The sequence below is a fragment of the Thermobia domestica genome, chromosome 12 (assembly GCF_964235325.1).
Source record: "Thermobia domestica chromosome 12, izTheDome1.hap1.1, whole genome shotgun sequence".
Taxonomy (NCBI): domain Eukaryota; kingdom Metazoa; phylum Arthropoda; class Insecta; order Zygentoma; family Lepismatidae; genus Thermobia; species Thermobia domestica.
The window spans coordinates 86,458,390-86,472,982 of NC_137465.1; the positions used below are offsets into that span (position 1 = coordinate 86,458,390).

Here is a 14,593-nt window from a genome sequence, read left to right on the forward strand (position 1 = left end):
AGTGCCAAGCATGCATCCAAATTTAACAAAACTTGCATAACAGAAATTGTGTTGAAGTAAAAACCGCCTTTTACTTTGTAGAATTTGCCGCTGTCAGTAAGGTATATTTGCTATAGATAGCGTTTGAACTTAAATTCACACCTTTGTCCTATTAAGAAAGAATTTCACACGGACGTTCATCATGCTTAAATTATTACTTTAATGGCAGTAATCAATATGTTAGAATACGTTTAACACATTAGCTAAGTTAATTACCTGGGCATACGAAGGTACTCGTATTTTAAATTCTGATACCTGGTTAAAATTATTTGTTTTACGAAAGTCATTCAAATTCTCTCCGAGTTTCATTGTATTATCATTATTTTAGTTTAAGATGGTAGCTACAAATTATATGTGACTCACAGTAATAAAAAATGTAATCATTGATGCATTTTCTTTTTTATTAGTTTGAATGATAATACATGATAATGCACAATACATAGAAAAATGAAAATAGCATTAAGTGTTAGATCAGGTTAACTTAATTTAATTTTTATGAGATTTCTTCTTGTCCTTCGAATAAACGTGTTTCACTTCTCCTTTCTTATGAACGTGGTGAGTGTACACATGGTGATTATGCTTATGATGGTGTTTGTGATGATGATTATAGTGATGGTTATATTCATGTTCTTCAAATTCCAACTTGTACGGCACGTGGATAATAACTTTCTTCTTTTGTCTGTGAATGAGAATGAAAAATATTTTAAAAAGTACAAAATACATGAAAATTTTACGATTAACTTAGATTGGTTAAATTTCAAGATCTAGAGTATTAGATCACGAATTCCTCTGCATTTTTATGTGATATCCTGATCTAAGATGCATGTGTAATGGTGTATTCGTATTTGGCTATAATTCATTGAGGCTCTCACACGTAATCCTTAAAGAAAAGCAGAGCAAAACCTTTGGTCATGAGTTAATAGCGAGACTCAAGGATTGACAACTTGGTAGTCTCGAAATGAGTGTCAGAAACGAATGAGGAACTCGTTTTGAAGTTTTCAGATTCAAGAAACTAACTATTCCCGTTTCAATAAATGTTTATCCAAATATTAGACGTGATTTGTAATTAATGATTTTATTCTATTAACCTTGTATTCTAATTCAAGTAAAAAGCTTGGAAATGGGCAGTGGTGCCAAGCAAAAATGATGTAATAACCCTATGAGATGGTTGGTTTAAACCACCAGTACCCATGGGTTAAAGAAACATTTTATTCATTCTAGATTTTTTTTTGCATTTTTTAATTCGACCTATATATTGTACTTATATTAATTGTTTTAAAGAGGTACAAGATATTATTTTTCGTTAGTACTTAAAACGTATTAAAATAGTAAACTATATATATATAGTTTACTATTTTAATACGTTTTAAGTACTAACGAAAAATAATATCTTGTACCTCTTTAAAATCAGAAGTAATATTTTTCAAAATCAGAAGTATATATATATATATATATATATATATATATATATATATATATATATATATATATATATATATATACTTCTGATTTTGAAAAATATTTTCTAGTACTCTCCAAAGCGGTGAGGGTACAAATTGTACAAATTCTAATTTTGGTGGTACAAATTGGTAGATATCGAGTACACATCTTTGGTAACGTTTTCATTCGAATTGGAAAGAAAAATAAGTTATGCGGGCCGGTTTCACCCGCCACCAAAAATTAAAATTTCTCGAGTTTAGTGGGGGTATAAATTCTAATTATGGCTGTACAAACTGGTACATATCGGGTTCAAATTTTTGGTGCGGTTTTGATTCGAATTGGAAACAAGCATTTGACCTGCCATCCAGGTTGCCCTGCATAAAAAATTCACATTTCTTGAAATTGGTGGGTGTACAAATTCTAGTTATGGTGATAGAAGTTGATACATATTGGGTACAGTTTTGATTCGAATTGAGAAAAATTTGTGCTCGCTAGCTTGACCTCCTAACAAAACTTCAAATTTCTCGAAATTGGTGAGAATAGAAATTCAAATTTTTGTAGCAAAAGTTGGTACATATCTTGTAAAAATTCATGTTTGGGTAGTTCGAATTGGTACATACTGGGTACACATTTTTGTGCCGTTTTTGATTCGAATTGTAAAGTGTTTGTGGGTCAGTTTGACCTGCCATGAAAAATTCAAATTTCTCAAAATTGGTGGGGATAGAAATTTTAATTTTTGTGGCAAAAGTTGGTATATATCGGGTACAAAATTTTGTACAATTTTGGTTCAAATTGACAAGAAAAATAAGTTGTGTAGGCAAGTTTGGCCTGCCAACAGAATTATGCCTGATATGTCCTGCCATGCTTCACGAAATTTCTTGGGATACAAATTCTAATTGTGGTGTTACAAATTGGCACACATTTGGTACAAAATTCTGGTACCGTTTTGATTTGAATTGGGAAGAAAAAAGTGTTGTCGGAGCCTCATTGACCCGAGATTAAAAATTCAAATCTTGTGAAATTGGTGAGGGTGCAAATCAGAATTTTGGTGGTACAAATTAGTACATATTGTTTACAAAGTTTTAGTACTGTTTTCATTCCAATTGCAAAAAAATATGTGTTGTATAGGCAAGATTGACGTCATAATGCCCTCCATAAAAATTCAAATTTTGTCGAAGTAAGTAGCATGTACAAATTTTAATTTTAGTGGTACAGGTTGGCGTATATTGGACACAATTTTTTGTTACCGTTGTGACTCGAATTGACAGAAAAATAAGGCGTGCGATCCAGTTTGACCCAACGAAAACTCAAATTTCTCGAAATTGGTGGAAATAGAAATTCTAATTTGGCGGTGCAAATTGCTAAGTATGGGGTACCAATTTTCGGTGCCATTTTGATTCGAATTGGATAGAGAAAGACTTGTGCTGCTCTGCTCTACTCGTTATCAAAAATAAAAACTCTTTGAAAGTGATGAGGGAACGAATTTCAATTTTGGCGGTACAAATTGGTACATATAGTGTACAAATCTTTGGTACCGTTTTGATTCGAATTTTAATGAAAAATTAGTAGTTATTCGGAGCCAGTCTAACCCCCCAACCTAAATCCGATTTCTCGAAATTGGTGATTGTACATATTCTAATTTTGGTACTACCAATTGGTACATATTTGCTATCAATTTTTGATACCGTTTTCATTACTATTCGAAACAAAATTAAGTTAGGCGTGAGAGTATCACCTGCAATCAAGAATTCTAACTTCTAAGTATTGGTGGGGGTACTAATTGTATTTTTGATGGTACAAATTGGTACATATCTGGTACAAATTTTTGGTCCCGTTTTCATTCGAATTGTAAAGAAATTGAGTTGTCCGGGCCACTTTGTCGTCAATCAGTTTCCCGCAGTCCCCAATGTTTTTCTTAATTTTTGGTAATCTACTTTCGTTAAACTAAAACTCATTGTGGTACAATGCTGTACTAACAAAGTAGTTTCATATGACTTTGTCATGTGTACCAGGGTATTAAGTCGTGATTTGAGGGACTCCTTGACCTGGGACTCATTTTGTATCGTTAATATTTCATAATTCAGGATGGGACAAACGAAACAAATTACGGTACACTCCGGTACAAACAAATATCTTTCAAATGAGCCAATTAAATTGATTCTAGGACATTATGGGGGGCTGCGTGAACATGACCCTAATTTTGTTTTCTCAATTTCTCATACTGCAGTACAGTACAAACAAAAATATTTTCGGTACAAGCCAGTACAAACGAAGTACTTTTTATTGATATGCGGAAGTCGTTTGTACCGAGAGGGGAGCGGACAGGTTCACAATGGTTAGCACAAGGCCACAAGTGCAGTTACATGGAGAAATGTTCTTTGGCAATATGCTAAGACAATCGCATGATCATCATCATCATACGTATTCTGCCCTTATTGTCAGGTCACTTGCCGCAGCTGAGAAGCTTCCATGCTCCACGGTCCTCCGCTAACCTCTTCGTCTTCACGTCCGATCTTTCTGATTTTTATATCATTTACGTAGTCTGCTTCGCCCTCTCCCTCTCTTTTCCGCAACCATACCATCTAGGACGTCTCTCACGATACAATTTCTTCTTACGCAACATTCCAACCAGTTTCTCTTCCTCTTCTTATTGATATCTAAAAGTGTTCGTTTCTTCTCCAAGATTTCTAACACTCTCTCATTCGTTTTCCGCTCGACTCAACTAATTCTCTCCATTCTCCTCCACACCTACAGCTGGAAGGTTTATAGTGGAGTTCCATCACTTTTACGTAATATCCACGTTTCCACCCCATACAGTACAGCACTCCACACGAAGCATTTTATGAGTCTTTTTCTCAACTCCCTATTCAAGGTCCCACAAAACAGACATTTCTTCCTCCTAAAGGCTTGTTTCGACATTCCTATCTTTGCTTTTATTTCACGTTCGCACTTCATGTCATTACTAATAATACTACCCAGTTATCGAAAACTATTTACTTGTTCTATTTTCTCCTCTCCCACTTTTGTATTTGATACAGACTTCTTCGTTCCAATCACAATGGCTTTTGTCTTTCTAACATTTATTTTCATCTCATATTCTTCAAAGCCCTTCCTAATTTTTTCTAACATTTTATTGATTTTCTTTTCAGATTCTGCAACAAGCGCCATATCGTCTGCAAATCTTATGCATCTAGTCATTCTACCTCCTACCGAAATGCCATCATCATCATATAGGTTCTTTTTCACTATCTCTTCTAGATAGACATTAAGCCATCAACGCCCAATGTCACCTACAGGTGACACTACTTTAAAAGTGTCTTCTTGTTCACCAATCGTCCAACAGAGGGTCCTAGTGAACCACAGTAGCACCAGCTACTTATCTATTTGTGTCGCAGCACCACACAGTTTCGAAGTAACGTATTGTACAAGGAAGGAGACGTCTTTAAAGTAGTGTCACCAGTAGGTGACACTTGGCGTTGACGGGTTAAATAGTGTTGGCGAGAGTCAGCATCCTTGTCGAACTCTCCTCCCAATGGCGATTTCTTCCCTCAGTTCTTCCAATATCCTAACACTTACTTATTGGTTCATGTATAAGTTTCTTATGAGTCTTCCATATTTCCATTCGAACCCTATCTTTGTTAGAACTTCCAACAACAATTTTCTAGTTACGCTGTCAAAAGCTTTTTCTAGATCAATAAATAAAACATACACCTCTTTTCTTTTTTCTATAAATCTTTCATCGATCGCCCTTAATAATACAATTGCATCTCTGGAGCATTTGCCTCTTCTGAATCCGAACTGCTCCTCCTCAACCTCTTCATTTGTTCTTAAATATAACCTTTATTCAGTATTCGGAGCAGAATTTTACCTGCATGACATATAAGACTAATAGTTCTATAATCCTCACATCTCTTTGGGTTCGATTTCTTAGCCATAGAAATCATGATCGTCTTCAGAAAGTCTTTGCATGAAGTAAAATGCCTTCTTTATTGGCACACGATTATGTCCCTTAGGCTAAGGGAGATAAGTGAATGATGATTGAGGGTTTATTGAAATCAGAGTGTGGAAGAAAATAGGGGTAACCCGAGAAATTCCACAGACACGATTTTTTCCACCCAAACATTATGTCCGTGGATCAAACATGGGATCCTACGTACCAGAGGTAAGCGCTCAACCGCTCAGCACCTCACTAAGAGATATTGTACTTGGGATATCGGATCTCTGCTATACTCTTATTATGTATGCAGTACCAAGTAAGTTCCCGAGTTCATTGTGGATATCGACTTCGAACAACGAGGCATTCTGCGATGGAGTTGGGAATTTGACGAAGGAAATAAATCATTACAGTAAATGAGCTTACCATTTCCAGGACGTAAAATGACGAAGGACATTTCTCAATGAGGTACATGGGTCTCGACTTCTACGACATCAACGGGATAGAAAAATAAAGATTTTACTCCAGTACTTAACAATAGCGAGTCATTTAGTAAGTTTCAGGAAATCTGAGGGAGGACATTTCAGAAAACAGTTGGACCTGTGGCACAGTAGAAAAAGGATGTTCGGCCAATGCAATATACTACGTCACTAGGCTCTCCTAACATATAAGATTTTACCAGGAAAATGGTCTCACTTCTGCATCTACAAAATTTTCTTCAAGGTTCAGTAGGACTATCGCAATTTTCACTTTATTGCGAAGATCCAGTGAGAATCTTAGAGCAGACTTGATTAGATTCTGAAAGCGGGCTTGGTACACGTACTAAGAAATGAGAGAAAAGTTGCTAATGTTGTACATTTTATGTGAAAATCGGAAGTATGTTTTACGTGATTGTCTGAAGACGCAAATACATAAGGTACTTTCTTGTAAACTTAATATGAAATATTTTTGTATGCCTTGTGCAAGCAAAGTTTAAAACAACTCATGTAAAATTAAAAGCGGAGGCACCCTCAACGCAGATTGGATAATATTACACACACCTTATATCCTGTATATATATATATATATATGTTTAGAATTTTACATAATTTCTCTAATATTTTTACGTGTATAACAAACGCCCGATATGATAACCACAATAATTTAGCAGAAGTCAATCCTAAGGTTGGCAGTTCATATAAGTAATATTTCTGGCGCTCATAATCGCCAAAATATATGAAGTTTAATTATATTTTAAACATTGAAGTATATTTTTCAGTCTGACAAAATACCCTTCAAACGCTAAAAATATCGGCCAATAGACAACAGCAGATAACCATGTATTGAAGTTCTTGTCGGGGAAACTACAACATGTGGTGGTAAATAGCAACGAATGCTTCCAGGATTCTGTGTTCTAGTTCTCAAAAATCACGTTGTAAAGGAGTAGGTATATGTGCTCCTCGATGCAATCCCATAAGAAAAAATATCCTTCAAGTTAATTATAGGTTGTAGTAAGCTTCCTCTCCAACAGTAAATGCCTGAAGTTCTTGTTTGCCCCCTGTAGGTAAATCTGTAACCACTCCATGACGATCCACGTTGATGCAAACTTGGAGAAATTCCTGGAACTTTCATATCAATAACCTTGTTTGGTATGTATGTCAGCTTGTTTCAATATCAATGTTCCAAATCCCGAAAAGAATTATAAATTTTCATGTTTTGTCTGCGCATTATCAAAATAAGATGACGAAATTATTACCAGTCAACGACGGAGCAGTTTGAAAACATTGTTTGACCTCAAGTGATACAATACAGGGGTCATGAGTATAGTTGATAGTAATTTTTGTCATAATGAAACCAAATTGCAAACTACGATATATGTTGATGATTCAATAAATTTTGTAGATTTACAAGCGTTTAAATGACTCATCCATTAGTTTTTCTAAAGAGTTACGTAACAGAATGTACACTCATGTCCAAAATTATTGTGGCATGTCTATAAATATGTCGTAGGAATATAATTTGATAATGAATTCAACCGGTAATTCTTATAATGTTAATATGTGTATAATCGCCAAAGACATGCATGTGGCAAATTTCATGTCAACAGAAAAGTAAATAACAACAATAAAACGAAAATAAACTCTCTTGTCCCTTTGGCAACATTTTGTTTTACTCATTCTAATTTTCGTATTTATAATTCTTTTCCTATGAAATTTACCACAAATATACATTTCCTGATTATACACATAATATCAGTATTAAAAATACACTGCAAAATCATTATCAAATTATATTCTTACATGAAGATCGTTATACATATGCGACAATCATTTTGGACATGAGTGTGCATTAGAAAATAATAATGCAGGAGAAAACTGAAATTATCTACTTAAATAGAGTTATAACTTCATGAGTGAATACTTCATACTCACATGGGACATGTATTTGTCGTAGATATAAGTACCAACACAATATGAAGAAAAACCAGCACCTAGAATATATTTACAAAATATTAGTGGATTTTAATAGCTATTTAAGATATTATTAGAACGTTAAGAAATATAAGAAAATTAAGTTATAATCCTGAGATATATTTCCAATCCTTATGTGTATTTTGGAGTTCAATGTTCTAATCTGAATATTCTGTCTCAAACACTAATTCTGTTAGATACAAACTTCTTTCCATTATGAGTGAAAGAAGCTAAAATATTGACTAAATTAATTTCAAGTGATGCATTAATAAAACGTAAAAAAAACTGCACTATTTTTTTCTTTTATATTTCTTAAATTGGAAAATCGATCACGCACTACTACAGTGTAAATGTATTTCTTAAATAATTATTTATGAGATATGAAGGCAGGGACGGCGTTAAGGGTGGGCGGGGGTGGGCGACCGCCCACCCATCCGCCCACCCCAACAGAAGGTGACATCCTGTACTTCAAAAGCAATAAATATTACTTTGGATTGTAATGTAAAAGGTTCTAGGACTCTGTTTAACTCTGCAATGAACAATGATTTTAAGACAAATACTTGTAGTAATATAATGATGCCAAAAGTCATGGTTAACCTTTAAATTACGCGGGATTTAAATTCCAGCCCCTCATGAACTACGAAGGCATTTGAACCGATTTCGTAGGGTTGGAAAAATTGTAAAATAATTACTCGTAATTGCCGCAGACACATGAAATAAATAATAAAAAAAAACTTATTATTTAATATCTCTACTTGAATTTCAGTTATTAGCACATACGTGACTTTTATGGTTTTATGCATTACTAGTTCTTACTTAAAATTTCCTTTTAGGAAAGAAAACTAAAATTTCTCCCCCCACACCCTCCTCAAATATACTGATAGGAGGACTATGTGTTTATTTCATTTCATTTCATTTTCATCCATAAGTCATACATGAAGCTCGAAGGGAGACGAGCGTATGAATCGGACACGTCAATAAATAGATACAAAGAAATAGTTATTACATACTAAAAGACAACAACAATATGGTATTATATGAGACGAAATTACACTATACAATCTACAAGCTGCGTTTAGCAGATAGGTATTCATCTACTAAATAAAAACAATTGTCCAATAGATACTTCTTTGTAACTGATTTAAATACATTCAATGATTCAATGTTACGAATATCTTTGAGGAAGTTATTATATAATGTTGGACCTAAGTATATGGGACCATTTTGAAACAATGCTGTACGGTGATTTTGAATGTGGAGATTTTCCCTATATCTAGTATTATGACAGTGAAAGTTTCCTTTATTGGCAAAGAATGTATTAAGGTTTTGGCGCGTGAAAATTCATAAATGCAATATATAAAGACGCGGCAGTGGTAATATTTGTAGTCTTATAAAAAGTTTTTTACATGATTCGTTTACTCTTGAAGTCCATTATTTGACATCACAATCCATGTAAACCGTCCTTTCTAATTCCAGTTTTTACTCCAGGAGAAAATAAAAAAAAAAAAACTTACATGATGTATCTAGTTTTAAAGGGGAATTTCCCCATCATCCTCAGATAATTCGCAAATTGCTGTGGACCAATAAAGTTACCATGGCTATAGAATTTCTAATATCGTTTTCACTCGTATGGTGTAAACATGATTGGTAGATTGTCCTATTGGACATGAGTAAAGGTGGCTTGCTTTTATTCGAGCTCATTTAATTACACATTTTCGTATTTTGTTTCTCCATTAGCAATACAGGCTGCTCCCGTTAATCCAAACCCACCGAAATTCGAACCCTGCTCTTGTCCGAATGACAATTTGCAGGCGGGTTGATATTTTTTAGACTGGTTGCTCAAACAGAAACAGTTGTTGTGAATTATTGGACTAGATCAGGCCACTTTTCTTGAATACAGGACTGTTTCAAATGACTTGAATTTTTAACTACATATACGGTACTGTACATGTTTGGGATTAGAACTAAACCTTGACAAATATTCGTTTGTAACTGGATTTGTGACTTTTGAGAACTCCCTTTTTACGCCAAACAATTTAATAACCCGAACAGCTCAAGCAAATATTCTGATTAACTCACTCTTCCCGCTGTAGTTATCGAAGATTATTACTGGTTCACATTTTGTCCGCACAGTTACTATGAAAATAAACATATGCGAAATAATGTTACTCCTATTGACCTTCCAGTGTCCCCGGTGAGTTCCGGATTTGATTCCCAGTGGAAATATAAGTTATTTGGATCCTACTCTAGGTCCCGTTCTTAGGACGTTACCATCGTTCCATGGAAGGTTATGGCAAGCCATCATTTGTTCACTTTGCTCAGGGACTTTCGGGTCAAAGATCGACCTTCGGATAGGATACTGCATATCATCACAATGAGCTTCGACTAATCGGTCATCGCATCCTTCGTATATTGCTGAGATGTCGTCAGTGATACTACACAGAAAATGACAGTTTCCAATGTACTATCTTTGTATGGTATTCAATATATAGTATTATTTATGGCATTAAGTGTCTTCTGAACCAGTAACAAAATATTTTTTATCCGTTTATCTTAGGTTGCAGCTTGTGTGGCTATAAAGAGAACGTTTAGGGCAGTTATTATAACACTTGCTGAGATAAGTAATGAAAATTGCAGTCGCTCTTCTGAAGCAAGACGTCTATTGAGTGAGTTTATTTTCAGTTTGTGTTCCAACTCAACTTGTTCACACTTTTTCTTGGAAAGTTGAAAAGATTGTCAGATTATCTACAAAATATGGAGAGCACACTGGCCAATGCTGTTTTAGTTACGAAGGGTGTAGTGGGTTATTTTACCGAAATTCGAAACTCAGTCGAGGAGTTCGAAAAAAATTGGAAAGATTCTGTGAGTTTTGCTGAAATTAACTGTATATCTCTAACGGGTCCAATGTCCAGAACACGATCACTGCCCCGTCATTTACGTCAGTATATTATGACTGAGCAAATATCGGTTGAGGAAGAACATATCCAATCCCAAGAAGGCTACAGACTTAGGATATTTCTTCCTGTACTTGACAGAATACTTGCAGAAATGAATAGGCGTTTTACAGAAAATATAGGTATTCTATGTGGGATAATCTGTCTTCACCCTAAAAATGAACACTTCCTCTCATTTGAGAAAATTGAACTACTTGCACATCATTATGATTGTGATGTCGATAGTGTAGAGATGGAACTGAAACTTCTGAAAATTTTGAAACATTATGAGGAGGAAAAGCAATCAAAATTACCTCCGTTTCTTAGTTTACTGAAGTGCCGTAATGGATCGTTTCAAAATGGCTTTCATGAAATTCACAAATTAGCCGTAATTGTTGTCACCATTTCTGTATCTGGTTCACCATGTGAGCGTTCTTTCTCGTGTCTTAGACGGGTTAAAACATATCTAAGAAATCGAATGGCAAACGGTCACCTAAGCGGTCTTTGTTTCTTCTCAGTAGAAAGAAAAGTTGTAATGAATATTTCTGTAGAGGATGTGGTAAACGCATTCGATGCATAAAAATTGACGCATTGCTTTTCATTAAAGTGCAGGTATGAAAGTTTATTGTAAGCCTGTTCGTACCATGTGATCAGCCCTTCATAGTTTAAAATACATTATTCTTTCTGTGGATCATGACGAAGTTTTGTTAATTGCTATTTACTCCTGTATTCAATTTATAATTGTTTTAGTTTTTTTTTCTAACTTGATTTTCAGTTTCAACGATATCTATGTAAGCTATGATCAAACAATCATACCATCGAATTTCCCTATTCTTTTAGTAACACAGATCTTTGCTGCTGCATATAGAGATCACGTCAAAAAATCTTGTTTTACTTTACCTACTTATTGTGTATTTTATTTTATTAACGAAAGGTGGAGTATTATCTGTTAGTCTGTGTTGTTTGAACCTTCTTTTATTTCTATGCATTCATGTGCATTCTTGGAGGGAGAGGAGATAAAGCAGTCTTGAACTTCTTCGACTACACAATAGACAACGTTACTATTGTTTCAAGAAACTGGAAATAGAGAAAGCGTATCTGCCACACGGAATTCTGTAGGTCGAGCGTATAGCCACGTACTCCCGCAGCCCATCCTAAGTCCTACATTTCTTCAGTTCCACCAGGCGAATGCCGGAATTGTACCTTCTGTACCAGCTGTTTTCCACATCCTTGTCCCTTCCCTATTTCGGTCTGAGCCTTAGCTAACTAAAGAGTATAGAAAATGAAACTTATTTATAATCAAAAACATGTCTACATTGCCCAGTTCTCATTTGCATTGTCCGCCCACCCAGCAACTAGGTCCGCCTCTTTCCGCCCACCCCATCAAGCGCTTCTGGCGCCGTCCCTGTATGAAGGAAAGAACGTTTCACAACTCAAAACACTATATCGAATGGTAGATTCCATCGATAAAACCAATTTTGAGTTTCTTCGCAGAAAATGGACACTGCAACCTATTTTTAACATAATCTTTTCAGGACCAACAGCTCAGGAACTGAGCTAGGAGTTTAAACCTCCGTAGCTCGGCTCCTAATTAACCTAGAGGGATGACTTAGGTGTTTGTTTCTTCAGGGATTATGAAACTTTCCAACATTGTGCATTTCATCTAGATCACAGGTCTCGCAGCTGAAGGATATTGGGAAATTTGCATGCTTTTAGTTTCCCCTCCTCTCAGTATTTGGAGGAGAAATCTCCCTCAAAGGAGCTACAGGCATAAAACGTGGTATCAATAAAGATAAATTAATATACTATCAAGTGATACCATGTATATGACCACTGCGATCGTAAGGAGTGAATTGGAGGAGTATTGAATTTACCCCTTTTTCAGTGTATATTTTCTTATAAAAAACATATTACTTGAAAATTGCGGGATTCTGGCAACAATGTTATTTGCCGTGCTCCGAGAAAATATTGTCATACATACGCCACACATTCGTAACAATCATATAAAAATAAAAATTGAAGATACAATAGTCAGGGAGAAAACAATTCGGAACATCGCAAGTACGAGTATCATATATATATATATATATATATATATATATATATATATATATATATATATATATATATATATATATATACGTACCTAACTGTCACAGAGACAAACAATACCTCGTTTGAAAGCTTATGGGCAAGATTCCAACAAGGCAACATTTGAGCGTCCTGTGTCCAACTTGTAAAAGAAAAAGAGGAAATTGGAAAAAGTCGGGGAAAATACGCTTTTTCGAAGTTTGTGGGACGCTGTCAACATTGTTATTTGTCGTACGCTCAAGAGGCAGAAAAGCTATCTCGTTGGAATTTGTGTCCCGAAGAGGTATGGATTATATGTCTATAACAATTAGGGCGTCGCTAGGGCTGCCAACGTCAAGGTAGAAAAAGAAATTAAGAAAAATATATTATTGTTGATTCTTGTAGGAAACACATTTGAAATTTTTTCTCACTTGGTATTGAACTTTATTTTGTTATTGTACCCAATATTTAGTGTACACGTGAAAAAAAAAGAGTAAGACAAGTAAATCCCAAATTTACAAAACAAAAAAATTTCTCATTTAAAAAATCGTTTTCTTGTTCTACAGGTTTGCCACGGGGGACATAAAAGTTAGATGGTTGGAATATGTGTATCATAAGCTTTACAACCATGAACGTTCATTTTCCTGTGATAATTAGAAGGGGTACTAAGCCCGGCAACGTAATAATGGTCTTCCATTTTCCTTAAATCCCTGTGAGTTCGAATTTTATAGTAATGAAATGTGGACAAAGTCGATCAGAAACTTTTCGAAGAAAATCGATTAATCAACTTTTGCCACAACACCATATTAGAAGAAAGATTATACCATATACAAGAAAAATATGATAATCAGGTAATATGATTTTATTTTTGTTTGAACGTGAATTAATAATACACGAACAAAAAGGTCCCGAAAACTGACTACACTAATGAAATATTTAAGAAATAAAATCATATTGATTACAACCATTTTTGGAAAAGTTATGCGAATAGCTTTTATCCCATCAGTAAATTGAGGTGTCTTATCAAGAACGGAACGAGCAAAGAATTGAGAAAATCTTAGTATTTCAACGCAACATCAAAATTTAGGTTTTACCATGTTTCAGGATATTCTTACTCGAAGAGCTGAGAAAGACTATTTTAGACTTGTTAATTGAGGGATATGTGTTCGTTTTGTACTACGACTGGACACGTGCAAGGAACAGGGAATCACGTCTCAAACTGGTGCAACCGTTATGCTTATGAATTCAGTCGCGTTTTTCTCCTAAGATGATATGAGGTGTAGCAAAGAGACTTTGTCACCATAGCATATCTCCGATTGACCCCATACGGAGATAAAACTATTAGAGATTATCAGTGCGAATTTCGACAAAATCGACCAAATATTTACCATTCCACAAATACTCGAAACGAAGTGGGAATCCAATACCCCGGCACATCCACTATTTATTGATTTTAGAAAGTCCTTTACGACTTGGTTAGGAGAAAAATATTGTACGACATTCTCACAGAATTTGGAGTACCGAAAAAGTTAATTAGATTAGTTAAGGTATCTTTGTATGAATCCCGAAGTAAAATCCGGGTAGGGAATTTTTGTCCACGAGCTTTCAAGTTGAGTATCGCCTGAAACATGGAGATGCATTGTCGCCATTATTATTCAACTTTGTCGGGAGTACGTTATACGGAAAATCAAAGATAGCCACCAGGGTCTACAGTTGAATGGTATTCA

The 14,593-nt window shown here is 34.9% G+C and overlaps 1 long non-coding RNA gene across 1 annotated transcript in view; it reads right to left on the reverse strand.

Moving 5' to 3' along the window:
- Positions 1-458: 458 nt before the first annotated feature.
- Positions 459-14,593, reverse strand: part of LOC145665741 (uncharacterized) — a 134,131-nt gene continuing 119,996 nt past the window's right edge. The window contains exons 2-3 of the long non-coding RNA XR_014127629.1: positions 7,825-7,883; positions 459-718 (exon numbers count right to left, since the gene is read on the reverse strand). This is a non-coding gene — a long non-coding RNA (uncharacterized LOC145665741). The remainder of the gene's footprint in view (positions 719-7,824; positions 7,884-14,593) is intronic.